The sequence below is a fragment of the Ananas comosus genome, linkage group 11, assembly GCF_001540865.1.
Source record: "Ananas comosus cultivar F153 linkage group 11, ASM154086v1, whole genome shotgun sequence".
Classification (NCBI taxonomy): Eukaryota; Viridiplantae; Streptophyta; class Magnoliopsida; order Poales; family Bromeliaceae; genus Ananas; species Ananas comosus.
Genome location: NC_033631.1, coordinates 4,919,703 through 4,928,112, shown reverse-complemented (window position 1 = coordinate 4,928,112; position 8,410 = coordinate 4,919,703).

Sequence of the window (8,410 nt, the reverse complement as noted above, 5' to 3'; positions counted from 1 at the left end):
TACGAATCCGGATTCCCGGAAGTGTCTATTTCGACACCGGAACCCTCCGTCGCTCACCTATCATCATCGAACCTACAAAATAATGATGGTGACCAGCCAACAAGGCTCAGCGACAAAACACAGAGCAAACAAACACCGTCGAAAAGAATCCGAACCGAAATCGCGTTCTTTCGACGAATTTCGTCGAAAAACGCACCGAAACCGACCTTTCGATTTCCGCGGGAGCTAACGGATCATGGACAATCAGTCCAGAGGTCAAACACACTTACACACGCTGCCCACAGTAGCCACACAATGCACAACTGCATAAAAGACCCTCTAATTACATAAAATCTCATCATTTTATGTAATTTGAGCGATCAAGCGGCTCGTTCACGCAAACCGAGGACTTCAGAAGTCCGCAGAGACACGTACTGACAGGTCTCGACGTACCGGAGTCCGTGCTCACGATCCGGAGCACAGCGGCTCACCGTGGGAAGTACGGGAGCAACCCGAAAGTTCAGAGAACAGCGCGCAATCAAGGAGGATCGCGCCGAACAGGACTAACCGGACACTTCTGATCCAAAGAAAGGTGAGCACTATGATCAGCACTGACCAGCGGTCACCGTGCTCACCTCCGAAGGCATCGAAATAGCCTCGGATCGCCGAAAAAATAAGCACAAATCCAAAACAGCAGCCAAAAAGGCTCCACAGGGTCGACACCGCAAAAACAGCGGAACAGAGTCTCCCCTACAGAAACTAAGGTGAGCACGATGATCAGCAACTAGGTACGATCATCGTGCTCCCTTCCGTACAGATCGGAGAGGCTCAGGAACCTCAGAAACAAAAACCTACTCAAATAAGCCCTATTTCGGGCTTGGCCGGAGCAAGCTTGCACCGGCCAGCCTCCGGCGGCACGGCGGCGCGCGCGGGGCCCAGAGTCGGGTGCGGGGGAGGTGAGGGACACGAGGCTCACCTCCGTTGGCGACGAGAAGTGGCGGTGGCAGTGGCGGAGCAAGCTCAGCCCGCACGAGCTCGGGATCGGGTTCCAAGGAAGCTGCGGCCACGGCGGCGGCTGGGGTAGGTCGGGGACGTCGACGGCGGGTTGCAGTAGGCCGGAGAAGTGCCTCGGGGTGGCCCAAGGTGGCGGCGACGCGAGGAAGAGGTCGCAACAAACTCTCGGCCTGGGTTCGAGCTGGGGCGGCTGCAGCTGGCCGAGGCGGTGACGGCGACCGGCGGAAAAGGGTGCCGGGGCTCCGTGGATGTCGGCGGGAGAGATCCCAGGTGGCGGCGGCGCGCGGGCAGCAGCTGCAACCCCGCTCGGCCAGAGCTCGGCCTGGGTTGCAGCTGACTGCAGGAGCAGCACCGGCGGCGCAGGGCGACGGCGGCAGTCGGCCGGAAAGGTTGCCAGAGCATGGGGCGACCCCGGGGGAGGGTCTGAAGGTGGCGCAGCCCCGAGCCTCCACACAACCCGAGAGGAGAGAGGGAGAGAGAAAGAGAGGGAGAGGGAGGAAAGTGGTGGCTGCCGCGGTGGTTGGCCGGCCAAGGCTTGGTCGGCGGCGGCCTGGGCGCGCGCAGCAGGTGCAGGGGAAGGAGAGGGAGGCGGTTGGGTGGTTGGCTAGGGCTAGGTTAGGGTTAGGTGAAACAAAACCCTAAAGAGCTTATATATACAAGGTGCAACTTGCAAAAAGGTCCACCAAACACCGGTAATTCATACCGAGTCCCTCACAGCACGACTAAAATGCACGAATACCCCTCCACGTGCGATCTCACGCGAAACGGTACATAAAATATCGCGACTTTTGCGAAAATACCGTTTGCCACTACCGACCTCTCCTCGATCAACGCGTGATCTCCGCAGATCCGTCCGTCAGATTTGTGAACGAATCGCACCAGTACGATCAGCACGACGGAGACAACAAATCTACTATTTCGTTTCGTCTCGATCGACCACGGATTAATGACAAAATCCAACCTTCCTTTCAACAGAAGAAAACACACATAAATACATATAGAATATGTATTTTTGGATTTTCTCGAAATCCGTGCGTCGAACTCAAAATCCGTCAGCGCCATCAGTTCCAGAACAGCTGAACCAGTCGAAACGAGCTATTGGACTGCTATGAACAGAGTCCGATACGAGCCAGAAGCCAACTTCTCACCGCGGCTTCTCTAGAAAATCGAGTTACTCTTCACTTTAAGTGAAACTTGGAAATCGCGTAGAATTTCCGTTTTAACTCGTTTTCGCCCGAAACTTGACGAGTGCTTTTGTAATTAAATTACACACAAAAACATCGTCAACTGAGAGTTTAGCTACACTGCAAAAATCTCAGTCCTTACACGAGTTTTCGTGTCTCGGGTCCACGCGGGCAATGGCGGCCACTGGCGGCGGCCGAGGAGTCCGGGACGGCGGCATGAGGGTTGTAGGAGGCGTGAGGGGGGGGCGGACAGGTAGTCCAGGGGGGGCGGGGGGACGAGCGGCGAGCGAGGAAAGATCGACAGGTTCGCCCTGGGGCTCGGGTCTACGGCGGCTGCAGCCACGCCGACGGAGCCGGCGGCGGCGCGCTGCCTCGGGTGCGGCGACTGGCGGAAGATGGTGCCGGGCCTGTGACGATCGGCTGGAGGATTCCAGGTGGACGGCGCAGGTGAGGAGGTCGCGAGTAGGTCTCGGCCAGGCTCGGCCTGGGCTGCAGCATGGGCCCGGGCGTGCAGTGCGCGCAGGCGGCGGCGGTCGCGGGTGATGATTGCCGGAGCACCGGGGCTGACACGAGGGGCGAACACATTGACTAGAATAGTAAACAACGGAACTTTACTATTTCGCATTGTGAACATTATGAGTGGGAGACTTTTACTTCATGCATAGTTGCTTCATACTTATGCTATTTATGCTAAGTAGAGATATCATGTTGTAGTAAGTTACATTCTACTTACCTTTCGTTTTTCTATATTTATCGTCACTAACATCTTTTGTAGCTTGGGCCTTGTGGTGCATTCACTGAAGTCAGTAATTGCCCACTGGGAACTATTTTTGATAGTTCTCACGCCCCTGTTTCTATGTTTCCTTTTCAGAGCCTTCGGCACCGGCGGAGGCACGGGATCGCGGCAAGGGTGTCGCGTAGCTAGCTCGCGGAGAGTTCTTTTGCCTAGGTGGTTTACTCCTCCAGTTTTATATTTTGAGAGAGTGTGAGGTTTTGTACCCTGTATAGAGACCACCTATGTACCTACCTTTAGCACTTGCATTTGGGATTTCTTATTGTACTCACTTTATGTTTTATTTAGTGGATTTACAGTTTTATCTTTATCCCTTGTTGTAGCATTTAGACTTCTATTATGCTCTGATACTACTAGAGGTCTTGTATTATTGCTTTTATTATTGTGGTTTTCTAGACGCCTTATATGTTGTAGACATATGGCGGGTCTGGGCACGCGCCGGGCGGGCTTCCGCTGGGTCCCGGGGCGTGACACACTAACTGCACCGACATGATCCATCCGCCCAACAGGATGACCCATCCGGATAAGTACACCTCCGATCGGTGGCCAAACCGATCCGGTGTCATGAATACCCCCAAGTGCCGTGACTAAGTCATGCTGGTATGCTCAAACGAAAACAAACCCGGCTAAAGCCGGTGCCTAGGCCGAAGCCAACAACGAGGGCGTACAATGCCAAACTGAAATAGAAGTTAGGGCGTACAACGCCGAACCTCGATCAACCAGATCGAAACACACGACAAGAGAGTCGATGTGTTGCCTGGACCCAAGGTCCACAGAGATACTGAAATACAAATGCAACCTGCTCTACATGTCTATCAATCACTAACCAATGCAGTCAACGAAATACGATAACCAAACGATAACCAAACAACTGACATGTAGAGCTAAAATACTGGAATAGAAAAACAGGAGAAGGAGGTGAAACGCTCTCACCGACTACCAGCTCGAAGCACCCACCTGTCACTGTCGCGTCGGAACACTGGGTACGCACAGAGTCTACCGGACCTAAGAAGATCCACCAAGTCAGTATCCAAACCACTAACCCAAAGCACGAGACTCACAAACCCCCACACAGGATCCCCGTAATCGGTTTCCCAAAACCGATTACCGTAACTCACCGGAAGTCCCGAAAACCACACCGGGACGCCGTCGGGACCCACTAAGTGTCCCGAACTCACCGACTCGTGCCACGAGTCACCCGCTGCCCCAAAGCACTCCAATTTGGTTGCCTTGGCAGCGAACACGAGGTAACACAACAATACGATCATCGCCGGATAATCGTACGAATCCGGATTCCCGGAAGTGTCTATTTCGACACCGGAACCCTCCGTCGCTCACCTATCATCATCGAACCCACAAAATGATGATGGTGACCAGCCAACAAGGCTCAGCGACAAAACACGAAGCAACCAAACACCGTCGGAAAGAATCCGAACCGAAACCGCGTTCTTTCGGCGAATTTCGCCGAAAAACGCACCGAAATCGACCTACCGATTTCCGCGAAAGCTAACGGACCATGGACAATCAGTCCAGCGGTCATTACAAACTCCCACACACTGCCCACAGTAGCCACACAAAGCACAACTCCATAAAAGACCCTCTAATTTCATAAAATCTCATCATTTATGTAATTTGAGCGATCAAGCGGCTCGTTCACGCAAACTGAGGACTTTCGAAGTCCGCAGAGACACGTACTGATAGGTCTCGACGTACCGGAGTCCGTGCTCATGATCCGGAGCACATCGGCTTGCTGTGGGAAGCGCGGGAGCAACCCGAAGGTTTAGCGAATAGCTTGCAGTCAGGGAAGATCGCGCCAAACAGAACTAACCGGACACTTATGATCCAAGGGAAGGTGAGCATTGTGATCAGCACTGACCAGCGGTCACCGTGCTCACCTCCGAAGGCATCGGAACAGCCTCAGATCGCCGGAAAAATAAGCACAAACCTGAAATAGCAGCCAAAAAGGCTGAAACGGAGCGACATCGCTAAAACAGCGGAACGGGGCCTTCCCGACAGAAACCAAGGTGAGCACGATGATCAGAGACTTGCCAGGATCATCGTGCTCCCTTCCGCAGAGATCGGGGAGGCTCGGGAAGCTCAGAACACAAACCCATCCAAAATAAGCCCTATTTCGGGCTTGGCCGGAGCAAGCTTGCTCCGGCCGGCTTCCGGCAGCATGGCGGCATGCGCGGCGGCCAGGGACGGGTGCGGGGGAGGTGAGGAGTACCCTGCTCACCTCGGTTGACGGCGGGGTGCGGCGGCGGCGTCGGGGAAACAAGCTCAGCCCGCACGAGCTTCGGCTCGGGCTCCACGGGCAATGGCGGCCACGGCGGCGGCCGAGGAGCTCCGGGACGGCGGATGAGGGTTGTAGGAGGCCGGAGGGGGGGTGGCACAGGTAGCTCAGGGCGGCGGCGACGCGAGGAAGAGATCGCAACAGGTCTCGGCCTGGGCTCGGGCTGGGCGGCTGCAGCCGGCCGAGGCGGCGGCGGCGGCGGCGCCCTCGGGTGGCGGCGACCGGCGGGAAGGGGTGCCGGGGCTCCGTGGACGTCGGCGGGAGGGATTCCAGGTGGCGACGGCGCAGGAGGGAGGTCGCGAGTGGGTCTCGGCCAGGGCTCAGCCTGGGCTGGCAGATGTGGCCCGGGGTGGCAGTGGCGACGCAGGCGACGGCGGCGGTCGGCGGGGATGATTGCCGGAGCACGGGGCGACACCGAGGGAGGGTCCGAAGGTGGCGGCAGTCTCGGGTCTCCTCACAACCCGAGAGGAGAGAGGGAGAGAGAAAGAGAGTGAGAGAGAGAGAAGTGGTGGCTGCGGCGGCGGTTGGCCAGCCGGGGCTCAGTCGGCGGCGGCCAGGGCGCGCACAGCTGGTGCAGGGGAAGGAGAGGGAGGCGGCTGGGTGGTTGGCTAGGGCTAGGTTAGGGTTAGGTGAAACAAAACCCTAAAGAGCAACTATATATACAAGGTACAACTTGCAAGAAAGCCCCTCAAACATCAGTAATTTGTACCGAGTCCCTCGCAGCACGACTAAAACGCACGAATACCCCTCCACGTGCGATCCCACGCGAAACGGTACATAAAATACCACGACTTTTGCGAAAATACTGTTTTGCTAACACCGACCTCTCCTCGATCAACGCGCGATCTCCGCAAATCCGTCCGTCAGATTCGCGAACGGATCACACCAGTACGATCAGCACGATAGAGACAACAAAGCTACGATTTCGTTTCATCCCGATCGACCACGGATTCACGACAAAATCCAACCTTCCTTTCAACAGAAGAAAACACACCTAAATACATATAGAATATGTATTTTTGGATTTTCTCGAAATCCGTGCGTCGAACTCAAAATCCGTCAGCGCCATCAGATCCAGAATAGCTGAACCGGTCGAAACGAGCTATTGGACTGCTATGAACAGAGTCCGATACGAGCCAGAAGCCAACTTCTCACCGCGGCTTCTCCAGAAAATCGAGTTACTATTCACTTTAAGTGAAACTTGGAAATCGCGTAGAATTTCCGTTTTAACTCGTTTTCGCCCGAAACTTGACGAGTGCTTTTGTAATTAAATTACACACAAAAACATCGTCAACTGAGAGTTTAGCTACACTGCAAAAATCTCAGTCCTTACATCGTGGCTCTGTCGTACCCACTGGGAAACCATGGTTGCAGTTTTTCACCCCCCATTTTTCAGGTGATTCGGGCTTGGAGTTGGTGTTGGGCGCGACGAGAGGACGTTCTAGCTAGTCGGCAGTAGCGACCATCACCCTGGTTATTGCTATTTATGCATTTAGTAGTCTTTATTAATAAATGGTTCAGTTAGATAATCTCTATAATTGTTTGTCTGTTCGTGGATTGGGTTTGTGGATACTTTCGTTATTCATGCAAGTGAATGGATAATGGTGGATCTGTAGTTCTAGTTTTATGGATTCTCGGTTGTTGTATTTATACTTGTGGTTTTCTACCCCTCGAGGTAGCTGGTTTTCAAAATAGAGTTTTCATGTGGGAAACAGTTTTAAAAAGATTTTCGAATTGGTATTGTGAATGATTGAATTAGATTTTAAAAATAAAGCTTTCGGGTGGGGAGCACTTTTAAATAGGATGATTGTTGTATTGTGCATTGCATTATCCAGCGTTTAAGGAGTGCTTAGAGGCATGCATCATCTCTAAGGATCGATAGCTGTATGGAAATGCATATCATGAATTGGTTATTGATTGATAAATGTAAGTTGTGGTTGAGATCCTGTTGTACAGTTGGTAAACCGTGCAAATACAAAGGAGACTCTATCTGAGTGGACAGAGGAACTTCGTATTTGTGGCGGGTCTGTACGTCACGTGGGCCAAGTTAAAAAAAAAAAAAAAAATAGCACATCTTCCGTGACTCTCAATTCCAAAATGGTAATGGACTTTAAAAAGGCTTTTAAAATGGGCCCCGGGGCGTGACACATTTAGACCCTACAATTTTTCATCCAAGGGTTAAAAACTTGATAGCAAAAAGAGTGTTTTATTATTAAAAGTATTCCAGCCTAATTCTATATATACATATATATATATATATTTTATTATTAATAGTATTCCAGCCTAATTCTATATATACATATATATATATATATATATGTATATATATATATATATGTATATATATATATATATGTATATATATATATATATATATGTATATATGTATATATATATGTGTGTGTGTGTGTGTGTGTGTGTGTGTATGTATATATATATGTGTATATGTATATATATATGTGTATATGTATATATATATGTGTATATATATATATATATACACATATATATATATATACATATACATATATATACATATATATTGTCACGCCCCGGGGCCGATTTTAAAAACCTTTTAAAAACAGAGTAGCGGAAAACGTGCCATTTTTTTTCTTTTTTTTTTTTCAACCTGGCCCACGCGACGTACAGACCCGCCCCAAATACAAAGTTCCTCTGTCCACTCGGACAGAGTCTCCTTTGTATTTGCACGGCGTACCAACGGATACAACAAGATCACAACCACAACCTACATTTACCAATCAACAACCAAAATGATATGCATTTTCATACAGCTAACAATCCTTAGAGATGATGCATGCCTCTAAGCACTCCTTAGGCGCTGGATGATGCAATGACAGTACAACAATCATCCTATTTAAAAGTGCTCCCCACACGGAAGCTTTTGTTTTTAAACTCTAATTCAATCATTCATAAAACCATTCGAAAATCTTTCTGAAACTGTTTCCCACACGGAAACTCTATTTTGAAAACCAGCTACCTCGAGGGGTAGAAATCCACAAAACGTATAAATCCAATCTGAAACGAAGGATCCAAAACCACATATCTGAAAACTCCAATCTCATGTATAATAAAACATCTATAATCTCATGCATACGAGGAAAACCAACTCATTCAAACAATCATAAG